At 39.7% G+C, this 11,615-nt stretch overlaps 1 protein-coding gene across 1 annotated transcript in view; it reads right to left on the reverse strand.

Moving 5' to 3' along the window:
• Nucleotides 1–11,153: 11,153 nt before the first annotated feature.
• Nucleotides 11,154–11,615, reverse strand: part of ppp2r5b (protein phosphatase 2, regulatory subunit B', beta) — a 31,412-nt gene continuing 30,950 nt past the window's right edge. Inside the window, exon 13 of the mRNA XM_083542337.1 lies at nucleotides 11,154–11,615. This exon is cut by the window's right edge and continues 1,576 nt beyond it. The gene's annotated coding sequence lies outside the window, so the exon portion shown is untranslated.

Below are 11,615 nucleotides of genomic sequence, written 5' to 3' on the forward strand. Positions count from 1 at the left end.
TTTTCGTTGGGAGTGACGAGGATGGACAAGATTAGAAATGAGTTTATTAGAGGGACAGCACATGTAGGATGTTTTGGTGACAAGCTGAGGGAGGCGAGATTGAGATGGTTTGGACATGTGCAGAGAAGGGACATGAATTATATTGGTAGAAAAATGCTGAAGATGGAGCCACCAGGTAGGAGGAAAAGAGGAAGGCCAAGGAGGAGGTTCATGGATGTGGTGAGGGAAGACATGCAGGTAGTTGGTGTGAAAGAGGCAGATGTAGAGGACAGGGTGGTATGGAGACGGATGATCCGCTGTGGCGACCCCTAATGGGAGCAGCCGAAAGAAGAAGAAGAAGAAGAAGAAGAGTCTTTTAGAAGTAAAGATGGGCAGAGTCTCTTCAATCTGTGAACGAGTGCATGAAAAGGTTGTTGAAACAACGTTGCTCAACATCAAATTGCAAAGGCTTTGCAAATCTCATCACATAATATATAACATCATCAAAAGATTCAAAAAGACTGGAGAAATCTCGGTGCGTAAGGGACAAGGAAGAGGACCTTTTGTTGGATGTCTGTGGCCTTCTGGCCCTCTGACGCCGGACGCCGGGTCCTCCGGGCTAAAGAGGAGGGAGACCTTCCAGCATGTTATCAGCGTTCAGTTCAAAAGCCAGCATCTCTGATATGGGGTGCATGTGTGTATACGGTATGTTTTGGAAGGCACCATGCATGCTGAATGGTGTATAAAGGTTCTCTCCCGATGACGTCTATTTCAGGGAAAGCCTTGTGTATTTCAGCAGGACAATGCAAACCCACATACTGCAGCTAAGAGTCCAGGTGCTGAATTGGCCTGTCTGCATTCCAGATCTTTTACCTATAGAGAACATTTGGCGCATCATTAAACAAAAAATACGCCAAAGACGACCACAAACTCTTCAAACTCTTCAGCAGCTGGAAAATTATATCAGGCAAGAATTGGACCAAATTCCAACAGCAAAACTCCAAAAACTCATAACCTCAATGAAATGTCTTCAAACTGTTTTGAAAAGAAGAGATGCTACACCATGGTAAACATGCCCCGGTGCCACCACATTTGAAATGAGCTCATTTTGTGCATAAAAGTGTAAAATTTTCTCAGTTTAAACATTTCTGTTCTCTATGTTCTATTGTGAATAAAAAATTTGGCTCATGTGATTTGAAAGTCTTTTAGCTTTGATTTTATTCAAATGTAAAAAAAAAAAAACGGCCCAACATTTCCGGAAGTATAATAAAATGTATTTGGTTTATTGTAATTTTATAGAAACACCTAAACAAATATTCAAAATATTTTCTTGTGCTAAGAAATCTGTTGCTGTGGTGCTGGATTATGGAATGAGAAGCCAAATAAGTTGTAAGGAAGGTAAAAAAAAAAAAAAAAAAAAAAGGATCTTTGTAGATGTGTATAGGTGCTATTGAACTTTTCTAGGTAAGAGGTGACTTTGCAGTACAGTGCAGAGAAAAAAGTGTGTGAAAGTGGGAGGACTTCCCCATTGACCTTTACACATAATTTCATACTGTACAAAGGTTCGGTTCTCAGGATGTCTTATTATATTTTGTTACATTTTACTTTTTGTTTGTTTCTCCATTTAAGCAAATGCATATATGAAAACAATTACATCAATCTAATAATGATTATTACTTTACTACTTTATGATTAGTACATTGCTGACAGTTTTAACACATCTACATGGTGGTATCAAAAAGTTTGAGACTAGCTCTGTCTAGATCTGGTCACGAATGTCCTCTCAGATGCCTTAAAACCTGGCAGTAAAACTTGCTACTGGCGTTCTGGCCCCTGGGGATGAATTCTTGATGCACAATGGCACGAAAGCCAAGAAAAACGGCTTAAGCATAGTCGAGCTGCAGACCTGTATCACCTTGTTGCATTGTGGAGATGATGGGCTCTTCCACTGTGAAGACTGTTGCTTTGTCTCAGGGTCATACCCATGTGCCCAGGTTTCGTTAATGGTAATGATTCTCGACAAGGGCTGGTCATCCACGGCACGCTGATAGAGTACTTGGCAGACTTCGACGCGGTGTTCCTGCTGCTCCTGGGTCAGCAGCCTGGGGACTAACTTGGCAGCAACACAGTGCATGTTTTAATCACATTGCCTGGACTGTTTTGTATGACACACTGACAATGGCAGCAATATTGTGAATTGTTCTCCGGGATCATCATGCACAAGTTGCCAATTGGTTTCAACATTTTCGTGAGTTGAGCTTGTTGAAGGTCTCTAGTTGTATTCTAGTGATATTGTGCCTCTTTTGAAGCACACATGCCACACAAAACACCTCGCTTTAAACGTGTTGAATCATGTCAAATGTCTGTGATAGATCTGCAAAGTTTCATGCAGAATTTCATGTTTGCTCTTTGTTCTAACTTGCTGCCCATGATAAAATCACAGATGTACACAAGTCTTTTGGCACCCTTACTTATGAAGGTTGGTCCTGCCTGTGACATAGTGCTGCCATCTGTTGGCGTGTTGCAAAACATTTTGATATAACCACTTTATCGCCATTTTTAATTTAGCAAATAACTCAAATGGTCCCAATTTATAACATTTTCTATGGAGTTTTCTGTTGAAATTAGGTAATTTATTAATAAAATCAATAAAATACTGTACAGTGTATCATGTTTACACGTCGCGTTGTTTACGAAAGCGCGGTGCGTGGATGCTGAAAATCTACATAGTGAATTGTTTGTTATTGAGTTTTATGCTAAATTAAGGTCATTTATTAATAAAAATATAATTGTTAATTATAAAATTAAGTAAAAGTATACCGAAAATACCGTACAGTGTGTATCATACATTTACATGACAAAGTACTCGTATCGTTGTGTACAAAATTGCAGTGCTGGGATGCTGAAAATCTACATTATATAAGGCTTGAGGAACAAGTCTGACCAATCAGAAAGGTCCATTCATTTATTATGGATTGTGATTGGCTGCTGGATACAATGCGTACAGTTGTGAAAAGGGAAGCATCATTTGCGCATCCATCTGCTAGCCATCATCCCAGCCACATTCCCAGTTCATCGAGAGTCTCTGTCCTAAATCTTTGATTTGCTTTTGCTGTAAATTTCATTTGATTTTTCCACCAAGACCCATGATGTCGCCCAAACGCCCTGCACCTTAAAGCTTCTGGCAAGGAACCTAAGCACCAGATGAAGTTTATGACGCTCCACAAAAAGGTCAAATTACAGCATTATGCTTGCAGAAGAAAAAAAGTTGCTGCCGTATCACGCCATTATAGAATCAACGAGACGACTGTACGCTACATCAAGAAGGACGAAGCAAACATCAGGAGAACCGTAGCAGTCAGTTACATTCAAAATGCAAAACGCAAAGCAACTGCAGTACTACTGTATGGTACTCACTATAAATGTGATGTTTCTACAAATTTACACAAAATTAATCTCGCAATATTCTTGCATATGTTTTCTGTGTGTGTTTAAACAGTGTGGGATGATTATTTATTGCTTAAAGTTTAAAATGGATGGCACTCCAAAAATGCTTTTTTTTATTGTTTAAGCCTTATACAATTTTCAAAAAAGCATTTTTGGAGTGCCAACCATTTATCGCAGAAATGCATTTTTCGCAGTCGGTTTTGGCATGTAACCACCACGATAAACGGGGGACGACTGTATTAAGGCTAAATATTTTTGTTTGGGAGGTCTGTAGTAATATTTGTAAGCTCTGTATGAAAATACATAATTACTAACACAAATTTCAAGTCTTCCTTAATTCTAAATAAAAATCTTTACATCGAACATAAACATCTCAGAGATAAAACTATTTGAGATCAGATATATAATTATCAACTTTTTGTGTGTAAAAATATAATCAATGTAACGGGGAACTGAAAATTACAACATAATAGATGTATGAATATGCTAAGCTGTGCCTTTTTTCCTGTGTGCCCAGTGTGTGACTTCTGATGTTAATTTGCTTGTGTTGCTGATGTGATGTTACTAGTTCTTTTGACAGTGCTTTTGACTCAATTTAGCTGGAGCTCTAATGGACTAGGGCCAGGCTGCCACCTCTACTATGTGTGGCTCACACACACACTAAGTCATAAATCTCTCATGAAAGTAAAAGAAACCCAATGTGAATGTCATCTCTATATTCATCCTATTTAGGACCTAAAAAGTGATGGCCCAAGGCTACCACCATGTATAATCTTGACATTTTAGCCAAAGGGAATCATTAATTATGCATAGCTGGTGAAATCTTTGTCTCGACTACTACTAGAGCTCAACAGCTACTTGCTCACTCAAATGGCCTGAAAGACAAAAATCAGAGAGAATGTTTTAATGTCAAATCTATTTCACTCTAACTTCTTTACTACCTTTGTTATTCTTTTGGAAATTAACATGACTATCAGGAGCGACCAGAGAGGGATGTGTAAAGGAGCCCATATAATGTATGCCTGTGTGGGTTACTGTGACTCTAGTGCATTTTCCTTGTGCTACTCTGTCCTGCCTGCTTTTAACTTCATGCATAACATCACATCTGTTTCCTGTTGCTCAACCATCGGTAAAGCCATCAAGAAACTGAGATGCAATTCAGACGCCAAACACTGATATCAAGTCACAGGCATCATACTAATTTGCTTCACAGTTACAGACATGCCATTAATAACATTTATATCCATTAATAACATTTATCTTATAGCAATATATGTTTGCCATCAGATTTCCTTTGTCTTCTCTCAGGTCAGAACCACTATGGAATGCCCTGAAGGCCATCACCATAACAACACGGAGATCCTAATAGCACAGTCCTGACATTGCCATGAGGTCTGTTACTAGGAAACCGCAAGTAACGACAGTTCAGCTTTTTACATCCCTATATACTAATGAAAGAAAGAGAGAGAAATACAAGAAGAAAAGGAAGAAGAAACATTATGACATAAATTGAAAATTATATCGAAAGGTACTTGACTACTTCAAACATTCTTACTAAACTACTGATATATATCGTTTCATTTAAAAATGATTTAATATTATTACATGTTTAATATGTTGGAACAAAAAACACGACAATAATGTACATAAAATAAATAATTTAGTCAGACTTTTTTTACAGGTTATTTCTCCAACCCATATAGTTAAATGCATATAGTTAAATCATCTCTAAGTTGTTATTTAAACAAAATTTGTTGATATTGTTGATTAAATAAAATATAAATGTTATAAAATACCTTGTTTTTTTTTCTGTATATGCTGATATGTTCAGTCACAGTGTATTGTCAGTGATGGTTTATATGCAAATTGTTGTTTTATTGGAAAGTCGCCAGTCTTGTGATGTTACCTTGACCTACAGACACAGCTCTGTAACCAGACCAGGCCTCAAACAAAAGACCATTATTATACATGACATCTCCACAAGCTAAAACTCAACTAGTTAATGTGCTTTTTTTTATTAAATTAAAATATATTCTACCGTATATTTTCGGGTTTTCAAGGCCGGTATTCGCACAGTTGCCACTTTTGGGGTTGTTAAACATCTGTGCTCCAGGGGTTCTGTAACACGGCTGACCCTGTGCTCTGAACCCAGTTTTCTAACATCACTGGGTTATGTGAAGAAAGAATTTCACTGTGCTGTAAAATTATATGTGTATAAAGCACCTTTATACATAAAAAGCATTAAAAACAGAATCATTAGTGTTGATTTCAAAATTTACAAACTACGGCATGTATATTTTATATGTGAAAAAGTTGTAGCTACCTAAACATAAGATTTGAGTGAGTTTTATGAACATAACCTTCCACATTTTGTCCTTATTTGCTACTGTGCAAAACACTAAGCCCGTATAAGACATCGGGTCAACCCAGTAACGTATTGCCTACAATGCCCTTGCCTAGAACGTATTGCCTACAACATATGACATTGCTTATTTGATAACCCTCACTCTTTCACACTAGATTTTGGAGCATGCTTGTGGAGATTTGTGCTCATTCAGCCACAAGAGCATTAGTAAAGTAGTAGGGGAGGCCTGGGTTGCAGTCAGCATTCAAATTCATGCCAAAAGTTGAGGTCAGTAGGACTCTCAAGATTACCATTCCAACCCATGTATAACATATCTACATGGAGTTGGTTTTGGACAGTGGCACTGTCATGCTGGAAAAGGTTAGGGTATCCTAGTTCAAGTGAAGGGAAAATCCAAAGACAGCTTATAAAATGGAAAAAAAACCTTCACATTAGCTTAATTAAATCTAACTTGTTTTTTCTCTGTTTATAATATACATTTTAGCTTACCTCAAACCGCTTTTGTTGTTTGAACCCAGGATTTTTTTACAATTCCACCTCATTTGTATCCTAATTATAGTCATTATGTCAAGTGTTCTGAACTCGGGCAAAGATACCCTCTGTTGGCATGGCAGGGACATTACCACTTGGTCTGTTGCATAATCCCCCCACCCCAAGGACACTTCCAGGTGTTCTTCTTTTACTGTAAGGATGTCCCCGGGATCTGGGGCCTAGCCATCCAGGGTGCGCCCTTGGAAGTCTTCAGCGACGGCAAGGGGTCCAGAATATAGTTTTTGTTGACCAAGTCCCGCTACTCAGGCCCATATCCTTCCCAATCTACTAGGTATTGTAACTGTCCCCTTCGGTGACGAGAGTCCATGATGGAGCATACTATGTAGGAGGGGGCCCCATCTACCTCTAAAAGTGGGGAAAGTTTCTGGCCAGTTCCATTGGTGGGTGTGGGGCAGGCTTAAGCAAAAATAGGCAGGCTATAGGCAGGCTTAAGCAAAAAGACGTGGAAGGTTGGTAGGCCGTTGTAGGCAATACGTTACTGGGTTGACCCGGTGTCTTATACGGGTGGATAAATCAGGGGTTTAGTATTTTGCACAGTAATTTCAGTCTTATGTTCTTAATTGTGGGTCGATGATTGGCCCATACCTCTCTGCTGTGATTATACCACTCATTCACTGCTGGGATAGTGGATGTTTCCCTTAACCATTGAAATAGGGCTGGTTGGTGTAGTAGTTTTCATTGTAATGAGGTGAGGTTTGTGGAGGAGTGTATCAATAATTAAATATTCTGAGCATATTCTGCACATATTAGAAACTCACTTCAACGTTGTAGCTCCCTGCAGCAGTATGGGTTCCTGATTGACCCTTTCAGCCTGGCTGTTGGCTTGGGGGTGATATCCTGAGGCTAACGTCGATGCCCAGTAATTTGCAAAATGACTGCCATTCTCGTGAAGTGAACTGAGGACCTCTGTCTGACACGATTTCCTCTGGCAGACCATAGTTCCTCAAATCACTGTCTACTAACATTTGAGCACTCTCCATGGCTGTAGGAAGGCCTTTTAGAGGCGTAAATTTACAAGCTTTGGAGAACCGATCCACAACGACCAGAATAGTGGTGTAACCCCTTGAATTGGGAAGGTCAGTGAAGAAAGTCAGCCGCCAGATGGGACCAAGAACGTTGTGGTATGGGAAGTGGTTCTTAAAGTCCGGAAGGCAATTAATGTGAGGTCCAGACTTGGGCAAAAATTGGACAGCTCCACACATATGCTTTGATCTTTGATCTCTAAGGGCCACCACAACACATTCTATATCAGCTTGGTGGTGCTATGAGTTCCAGGGTGACTAGAGCTAAATGATGTGTGCACCCATTCCTTTACCTTGAGTCGTCGATTCGTGTGAATGAACATCTTAGTATTAGGGCAGCCTGGGGGGATGGGATTTACTAGCTTAGGCTTGCTGTATTTCTTCCATCCATAATTCTCACTGGATGGGGCAACACTGACGGAGGGTGGCAGAATAGGGTCTGATGTGGCTGATTTGTTGTCGGGATAGTGCATCCCGCTTTGCTATTCTAAGACCCCAGGTGATAGGTTACAGTAAAATCACAGCGAGTAAAAAATAACACCCACCGACCCTGATGAGGATTTAGTCTTTTAGCATTCTTTATATATTCGGGATTGTGATGGTCCGTGATAACTTGGACTGGATGCTGGGCCTCTACTGCCATTACTCAAATGCTTCCTTGATAGATAGAAGCTCTTGATTGCCCACATCACAGTTGCAGTCTGCTGCCATTAGCTTTCTCCTGAATTAAGCACAGGAAAACAGTTTGCTCCATTGTCATGACGTTGTGACAATACACCAATGATCCTGCTATTAGAAGCATCAGCTTGGGGGCTTTCATCGAGGCAAACTGAGGGGGCAGGCCACCATGCTGTAATTTGTGATGAAACATCGGTAAAAATTGTCAAGCCCCAAAAAAGTTCCTTAATAGTGGTGTGGGCCAACCTGTCACAGCCTCCAACTTTCTGGAGTCCATTTTTACCTTGTGATGGCTGATCACATATTCAAGAAAGGTGGTGAAGCCCTTGTGAAATTAAAATTTTTCTGCTTTAACAAACAGTCTGTGCTGGAGTAAGCATTGGAGCACTGTACGAACATGGTGTTCGTGAAGGTCTAAACTTTTGGAAAAATCAGAACATATCCCTGAAAATCTCATTCATAAACGACTGGAATATAGCAGGATCATTAGTAAGTCCACACAGCATTGCATAGTATTCATAGTGCCCCTTGTGGTGTGGAAGCCAGTTTTCCATTAAACTCCCTCCTTGATTCGGTTGTGATTGTACGCACTGCGGAGGTCCAGTTTGGAAAAATATCTGGCTTCCATAAAGAGCTCAAGGGTAGAAGGTACTATAGGAAGTGGAGAGTGAAAATGTACAGTCATGGCATTCAGTCCATACACAGCCATAAACCCCCATTTCTTTTCAACTAAGAAGAAACCTTTAGCTGCTGGAGAAGCTGAAAGGCGAATAAGTTCGGCTGTGAGTGACTCATCAATATTCTCTATAATGGCTTTGGTTTCAAGCACGGGAAGGGGGTAGACCCTGCACCAAGGTGTTCCCTGATTGGAAACAGATTAATGGCACAATCCCATGGTCTATGTGGCAGGAGCACAGAGGCAGCAGCCCTGCTGAAAACCTCCTTGAGGTTGTGATACTCCACAGACATATGGGCTTTATGATCTAGGGCTTTTCACTGAGGTAGAACAGTAGGGAACATAAGGTTGAAGTTCCAGGCAGTGTTCCTGGCATCTCAGTAACCACTTGGTGAGTTTGTTTAGTTGCCACAATATCACCAGGTTGTGTGTCTGCAGCCAGGGGAACCCTGGAATAATAGGGTTTATTGGGGAGGAAAAAATGAACAGAACAAGTCTCTTCACATAAAAAAATTCCCACTCTGAGTGTGGGAGGAGTGATATATCCATCCCCTAAAGGGCGATTGTCTACTGCGGTAATTCGTAAAGTTGTGGTGCAGAGTCGTTCCAGCCACTCTGGGTAGCTATGGTGCAAAACTTCAGAACCCTGGTGCAAGTGAAGCAGCTGGCTAGATGTCCAGCCCCCCTGCTGGGTATTCAAATGCTTCCCAGAGAAACTTAGAAAAGTGAGCAAACAAATTCCATACCTGTTGGTCATTGTCCCAAATGGCTGAGGCCCAAGCCAGGGCTTTCCTGGTATTCAGCATGAGCATGAGAGTGATTTTTGCTGTATCCTCACCATAAATGGGGGATTAGTGTGAAAAATTAACCTCGCACTGCCATAACAACATGCAACAGCGATCGGCGGGGCCATCAAAATTATCAGCCATCTTTGGAGGTTGCGGTCTTAGAGGACTTTTAAGAGTTTAGTATTAGCTGCTTGGTGTGCCTTTAGTTGTTTTAGGTAGGCCACTAGCATTTCTCTCTGGTAAGCAACGAATGACTTCAGCTGTTGAATATCCGCTGGATTCCTGGGAGATTAAGTGTTCTGTAATGCTGATGCAGAGGCATCTGGGTTGGAATCAATACATGTTTCTCAAACTGAGGCAGATAGTACAAAGAAACGGCAAGCAAGATGTTCGATATATGGGAAATCCAAATCAGCAAGGCAAAAAAGCAATCCAAATCAGCAAGTCAGATAAACACACAGGAAGGAATATGAAGGTCAATAGTCAAAAAAAGGTCAAAACACAAGGGCATGAACATAAACACAGTGTGGTAAAGTAAAATAAGTTAGCGCAATGCTTTGCAAATTCAGTAGCATTAGCACTGGTTAAATATGCTAAAACAAGGAAATGCTAGAGGTAAGCGGAAATGTTCACTCGAGCGAAGATGCCCTGTTGGCATGGGGGGACGTTACTACCTAGTCTGTTAAAATAATCACGTGCATTTAAAGTGTGTTCACTCCTGTATGCTTTTTATAATGGTACACTATACTAATGAAAAAATATTTACACACACAGTTCTCAGTATGAGGATGGGGCACACTAGGGGTTTATGAAGCATGGTTAGAGGATCCACAATGTTAAACATTTAAATCATGATAGACCCTACCCAAAACAAAGTGATGATTTTATAGTAATTATTGCATTTATTATTTCTTTAACTGGTAATTAAAATTTAAAGGGGTTATCGCACAATTATTTACAAAAGTAACACGTTAAAGGACTGGAACCTTAATGGCATTGCTGTTCACATTTTAAAAAGCAAACCTAATATCGAAATCAAATTTTTTAACTTTTTTATCAAACAGTTTATCAAATTAAGTTTTACTCTTGGCATCCATGTTTTTTTTTTTTTATTTCCTGTAACGTTAAAAGATAAAGGACTAACAGGCTGAAAAGGCAGATTTATAGGACAGAAGATATTTATATTTTTAATATATTAAGACAGGACAAAGTAGATGTACTTTCTAATGCAAAACATACTTTTCTCTTGTGGACTCCAAAAGCAGTACAATATAAGTTGTCAAATGTACTACCCGTTTTGCCAATCCTTTCTGCTTAGTTTGCGTTTGTAAATAAAGATACTAGGCTTGTAACGCAGAATTTATAATGAAATGATGTGTGTAAAGCTCAACTAGGTGTCAAAATTCAGACTGTCAGTTTTAAAGACTCAGAAACCTCTTTAGGAATTGAAATTCAACGAAAAGTATTAGGCAACCTCTCAAAAACGCTTCTGTACACCTACCTCATGTTTTACCATTATTCTTTTTTTTTTTTTTTCATATTTTTTGCTTTCTGCAGAGCAGGTGAACAGTCAGTCTGGTTTGTGTGTGCATTATGAATAATGACATATACCACTCATTTCTCAAGGTGAAGTACTTCAGCAGACATTTTCATGTTCATATCCCATACTTTATACAATCATATCCCAAATCCGTTGGTCCCCCAAAAATACATTGCTATATTTAAACACAAAACATCGATCAAGAGGACAGTGCAATTCTAGTTGAAGTGGTGCTACTTATGCGTCCAGTTCCAGTTTGTGTATTGCCTTCTCTCTCTAAAGAGTCTCTATTCTAGAGTCCCTTACTGACTCTCTCACATCTAAACCTTCTCATTGTAGGAGGTATGGAGGAAGAACTGCACCTTTTACAAAATCAATAACAAAATGAGCAATGATTTTTCTGCACTTTTCATGATTTTTTTCTTTCCAGAGGAAAACAGAGGAAGGTCATGGAATATGCTGGTACAGAAGAGCCAACATCCAGCAACAAAACATTGACAATCCATCCCAGACTTCAGGTACGCTTCAGCATACAGTCTTTTCCAGTCTTGTTCAGTAAGTTTTTGCT

The sequence above is a fragment of the Silurus aristotelis genome (assembly GCF_946808225.1).
Source record: "Silurus aristotelis genome assembly, chromosome: 5".
Lineage (NCBI taxonomy): Eukaryota > Metazoa > Chordata > Actinopteri > Siluriformes > Siluridae > Silurus > Silurus aristotelis.